The sequence below is a fragment of the Sparus aurata genome, chromosome 10 (assembly GCF_900880675.1).
Source record: "Sparus aurata chromosome 10, fSpaAur1.1, whole genome shotgun sequence".
In the NCBI taxonomy this organism is placed as follows: domain Eukaryota; kingdom Metazoa; phylum Chordata; class Actinopteri; order Spariformes; family Sparidae; genus Sparus; species Sparus aurata.
Genome location: NC_044196.1, coordinates 689358 through 695547, shown reverse-complemented (window position 1 = coordinate 695547; position 6190 = coordinate 689358). Strand labels below are relative to the sequence as shown.

The 6190-nt window shown below is 40.8% G+C and overlaps 1 protein-coding gene across 1 annotated transcript in view; it reads right to left on the bottom strand.

The window, feature by feature from the left end:
• The window catches only part of LOC115590052 (zinc finger protein 239-like), a 285383-nt gene that overhangs the window by 28326 nt on the left and 250867 nt on the right, over nucleotides 1–6190 (bottom strand). The gene's annotated exons all lie outside the window — the stretch shown is intronic.

The following is a 6190-nucleotide window of genomic DNA, read 5'->3' as shown; positions in this document are numbered from 1 at the left end:
TCAGACAGTACCAGAAGGGATCACTGAGCCCAGGAGCTGCTCTGATGGACTTTTATCTGAATTCTCAGTTAGTTTTCGTCTTCACTGAATATTGATATGAAGAATAATATAATTATTAATGTCATGTTGTTGTAATGGTGAGCAGCCTACATGTTGTTATTATCAGGTCCAGGGTTGATCATGCTGCCATGTTCTTGTTATATTACAGTATGTGTGTCTGTTAGCTTCAGACAGCTAATGGAGGTAAACAGGGACCAGAACCAATGTCACAGTGAGTCCAGCAGGGGGCCCTGTTCACTGTGAATGATTCAAATGATGACACAGTGTTCAGGTCATGGCCGTAACTAGCTATACCTCGGTTATTATTTCCTGTTTGTTTTTTTTTATAAAAATATGCATTTTACAAAAAAAATATGAAAATCTAATTTATAGAAAGATCACAAATTATATTAACCATTACAGCCGACAATCAGGAGTTGTTTTTCTAAAAAAAAAAAAAAAAAAAAAAAACAGTTCGCGCATCTGGCATATTAATAGTTTTGTTGACACAAAAAGAAAACACTATTTTGCAGCAGCTGCATGTACAAGACAAATTTCAACTCGGAGGACAATAACGTTTATCTCATCTAATCGTCATCTCATTACACTAGCTTTAGCTCTCCATTCTGAAACCCCCCTACTCCGAAACACAGCTGTTTCGAGCCCCCCGCTCCCGCAGCTGTCCATGGTGCTGAACCGGGTGACGTTGTTTACACTCTGGGTTGTGGCTTGTCTGTGAAACGCGTGCTGCTCAGGGACTGTCCAGATCTGTCCCACTTGCTCTCTCCCCCACTCTGTTGGGGGTGATCTCCACTTCACAGAGTAAATGAAACACACTTTTTTTCTCTCCCCGCTGCGCTCGAGCGTGGCTGAACCCGGCTTGAGCCCGCACGGGCGCGAGCCTGCTGCAGCCGCCGCTCCTGCTGACAGCAGACCGGGGGAGAAAAAACATTTAATTTCTTTGCTCGGTGCTTTGGTTGGGTTTAGACAATAAAGAAAGGAGTTGGTTAAGTTTAGTCAAAAGACCAGGTAGAGGCCAGACAGGCCAGAGGCGTATTTGCTTGTTTTGCAGTTAATTATGCACATGATCCGTTTGTCCCCAAAAAGGAAAAAAGGATAAATGTGCAGCCCCCGTTTCCTTTCTGATTGCATCCGTCTGTCCGTCCGTTCAGCCCTCCAAAAGGTCAATAATATATACAGTATCTGAGAGTGCCAAAAGTTAATAAAAATCCAGTCAACAACATTATGTGATTGTGTATTTGTGTAATTGCACAGTTTAAAACACTATCTATTTTACTATTTATTCATAAATAAGTGCACAAAATGTTTTTGCTTGCACGCTTTAAGCTGAGATCTCTTCTCCAACTTTTGTTTCCTCTGGGATGAAACAATAATGTGTATTGAAATAAACATGTCATTGATTGGGAAAAGAAAATAGCTCAATAAAATGTTCCATAGTTTAACGTGTATGAATTAAATAAAACAAACTTGACAGCACATAGCCAATACACAGCCTTTCATATCTCCTGATTATGCTCCATACTATGAGACACACATGAACAGCTAATCATTTAACAGATGTGATGAAATATATTAAAATGCAGATAAAAGTATTTCTAAGATCTAACCTGAAAGTTTCCCTCCTGTCTGGTTCTCTGAGAATAAAAACATTTAAGATGCTTATGATGTCACATCTCAGAAGACAAAAACATACAAAGATAATAATCAGCAGGAATCATTCAGCAGCTTAGATGTTAGATGACTCACAAACATCTGTCCACTGTAGGACGCCCTGCTGGAGAGGTTCAGATGTAGGCTACATGATGCACATCCTGATCTTTAGGAGGGAAAGACTGCAGTCACTTCCTGTTTGTTCTCAGTCTGAGAGCCAATCAGTGCTGTCGGTCATCCAGCAGGCGGCAGCACAGCAGCTTCACTGTGTTCATCAGCTGATGATCGACAGGCTGAAGTCTGAACTTTGATCCACAGGAGAAGAAACACAGAGACAAAGTTTAAAAATCAGCAAAATGAGCAGTCAGCTGCAGAGTGATGAGAATGATGAGATATAAGATCAGATTAAAACATGCCTCCCTTCTATCAGCACCAACATGTTATTTTATCTGATCATTGGCTGCATAAGACAGTCACATTCAAATGTTGACAGTGCAAACACTGACACTCTCATGCAGTCCGCATAATAAAGTCTCCAGCATCATTAACAAAGACTTTAGAGTCATACAGCTGCAGCTTTGACACAATCACCAGGAGAAATGTTTTTTATAAATCACAGATTTGTTGAAACATTTCTGTGTGTTCAGGTTTGGACACTAAATGCCAGAGCCAGTGTTGTGTCAGAAAACGACTGCTTGCCAAAAACGACTGACCCCAACGGGAACGCCCATCGGGGGTGTTACTGGTCTCTCCACAGCAAATGACTGCTCCCGACGGGAACGCCCACTCCTGAGTTACAGGGGCAGTCATTTTTCGGCAAGGCCTCACCAAAAAGTGACTGCCCCTGTAACTCAGGAGTGCAAAGGGTGACACTGACCAAATTCACCGTACATACACCTGTTACCCGCTACTATAACTCCAGAAAATTCTGTGAATATTGCCCTTTGCACTCCTGAGTTACAGGGGCAGTCACTTTTTGGCAAGGCTTTGCCAAAAAGTCACTGCCCCCTGTAACCTTGTCAGGCAGCCTCATGCTTCCTTATCTTACAACAGCAGCAGCAGCATAAACAACAACGACAATAAAAGTATACCACCAAAACTCATCTCATGATTGTTAATTTAAAGACAAGTTGTAGCGTATGACAGAATGACAGCCTACTTCTCAATACAACATATCCTCGCAGTTATGCTGTGGAATGCAGTAACACCCCTGATAGGCGTTCCTGTCGGGAGCAGTCGTTTTTTGGCAAGCAGTCGTTTTCTGGCACAACACCGGCCCTGGGCAGTATAGGCAAATGCTAGGGGCGCCGTCATCCACGGGGGGTACCAAAAACGGGGGAGGAAAAATAATAATGATAATAAAAAAAAATTTAGAATAAATTTTTTAACAGTGCCATTACTACTATTATTTTTGAAACTAGTGCATTGCCCGTAGGAAGCATGTATTCCTGTAGAAAAGTGGGAAGTTAAGTAGCTTTTTCATGGATGGCCAAATGAGGTTGTGTTTGAAGGTGGGACGTCAGGGATATAATTGGCTGTTTTTGACTACTTTTGATTATACCATTATATTTCACCTTAAAAACTATTTACCTTGCCTTGTTTGGTGTCATTATTTTCAGCACTACGGAAGCCCTAAACGGCCATGCATTCATATATTTTATTTCCTCCGTTTTCCCGTGATAACGAGTTATTTTCCTCCGTTTTCTAGAGATAACAGGATAATTTTATCGAGAACTCGTGATAACGAAACTTTGTTTCCCCGAGATAACACACCTTCGGACACACCGTAAGAGCTTGTACCCTTTATCAGCAGGTGCACAGTAAATCATTTCATTACGTTCAGCAAAAACCATGCAGGCACACTTCAAACACGCACACACACGATTCACAGGAACACAGATGTTCTCGGTTCACAGCGAGACACTTTCAAAATAAAAGTCCTGCATTTAGTGTCTAATATGATTAATCAAATAATAACCTGGTTTCAAAGAATATCAGTTAACTTAATGAAAACAAGATGTTCTTATTAACAGTTCACATTAAAGGTCATTTTCAGTCGTTACACTAACCTGACTCATTCACACACACATTCAGACACACAGACACACAGACACACACACACACACACACAAACACACACACACACACACCTTATTATATCCTTATCTCGGGAAAACAAAGTTTCTTTATCTCGAGAAAATTATCTCGTTATCTTGGGAAAACGAAGGAAATTAAATCGTTATCACGAGAAAAAAAAGTTTCGTTATCTCGAGATCTCAAGAAAATTATCTTGTTATCTCGGGAAAACTGAGGAAATTAAATCGTTATCAGGGGAAAACAAAGGATTTACAAAGTTATATGTAACTATTTACATTTAAATGCAGGCAATGCCTCAGGCTCAGGGCTCAGCTCATTCCTGCCTGCTCCACATTCAGCTTCTCCTCCTTGTTTTGACTCACAACACAAAGAAACGACTCCCCTATACACTAAACACACCACACCAAACACTACATAACACACTAACTATACACTCCAAACACGCTATACGTCACAAATCTCTCAGCTCTCTCGTCTCATCTCTGTTGCTGTCTGTATCACCGCCGGCATCCCTCACACAACTTTCCATTCCTCAGCAACCAAACTTGCTGCTTGGACACTTTCGTGACAATGTGCACGTGACTATGGTGGCTATGGCTAGCAATGCTAGTGGAATTTGTCAATCATTTATGAAACAGTTTATTAATGGTATCATTGTAGTCCAAACAAATCGGACGTTGGCAGCAGCCATGTTGAAAGTCTCAGGTCAGTCTGATCCTGATCTGCAGAGATATTTGAGGAACACACACAGACAGACAGACATACAGAGATTCCTTGCTTTTATAGAGAGATTATATAAGTCCACAGCAACTATTTAATAATGGAGAGGCCTTTTTTCTGAGTTCCTGGCTCTTTGCACCGTACCTGCCCTCCCTGCTGAAAAAAACAGCATAAACCAGCACAATTTCCATGCTGGTCTATGCTAGTCTATGCTGGTAAGTGCTGGTTTAGCTGGTGGACCAGCTTCATCATGCAAGGTCCCATTAATTATGCTGGCCTACCAGCATAGTCTTGCTGATGAAGCATCCCAGCACCAGCAATGGAAGTTCCCTGCCCATGCTGTTCAATCAGCATCTTGATTGGTGGATGGCTTATCTTATTGGATTTTAACAAATGTTTGCTCAACATCTGAAAGAAGAAATTATTTTGTGTACATACAAAAGAAAAACATAGAATAGAATAGAATAGAATAGAATAGAATAGCCTTTATTGTCATTGCACTGTGGAGGTACGACAAAATTTAGGGTGCTCCCACAGAGCCACCCATGCACCACAAAAACAGCAAGAAACAAGAAACAGCATACAACAAGACAAAAACAAAACAGGCTAAACGAGTGGTGTTCTCTCATTAAAATAGAGACAAAAATGTGAATTATAATATATATAACAGAATGTAGAAAAAGATATATACACGTGTGTGTGTACATATCTATATGTAGGAACCAGCCATCGTCCTCTGTTTCTCTCACCACAGGAGGTGTGAATGGCATGTCAGTGTCCATCTCACCTCTCACCTACTCCCTGCCATATTGTGGTAGCTTGGATACTGTACTTCCTTTGCCCCCCTTTTCTTTGACACTATGCTGTTGACAAAAACAGCATGTGATCCAGCTATATGCATTTTTCGCCTGCGAGAAAGGACAGTCTGCTGAGTTCTCATGTGGAATCACCAGATAACCTCCTGATTCTGTTCCTTCCCCCGCCTAGAGAGAGTTCTGACCCTTTTATTGCCCTCTCTCTCACACTCTGGCCTTATTAGAGCCTCTCATAACAAACCTATGGACAATCAGGCTCGGAAAGGACTTGATCAATACCTGGGTTACATCAGTGCCTGTCTACGCTTTCACGGACTGTTTACATTCAGTGCCAATTCAATCACTGGAAAACATCAGGTTTATCCTTTGTTACAACTTGCTTGTCACCAAAGGAAAAGCCCACATCTGGCATGTACTATAAAGATGTCATCCCATAAGTTACGACACCCAAACCCGGCAGGGTGTCTTCACATTCATTTTAAAGAAACCAAAAGCCTTGATTTCTCCTGTAATACAAAGAAACATTAGATTACAAACTGATTTTCTTTTTGACAGTTTACCTTTAACTAGCTAAATGAGACCTCAAACATGCTCTGTCTCTCATTTGTGTTGGTTAAAGAAAACTTATGTTAAGAATCACAGGGTTAATGTCAATACTTCGGTGGAGCTAGAGTACCACCTCCTGGTAAGTTTTGGTATAATTTCAAAGGCCAATACTAATGGAATGTTCTATTTTATCATCTATTTCTAAGTATTTAGACGATTTCTTTTAATCTGATACATGTCTTGGAAGTATAAACTGTCAATGTATGAGATATTCTTGAGCCATTAGTGCCTTTAATGATTAT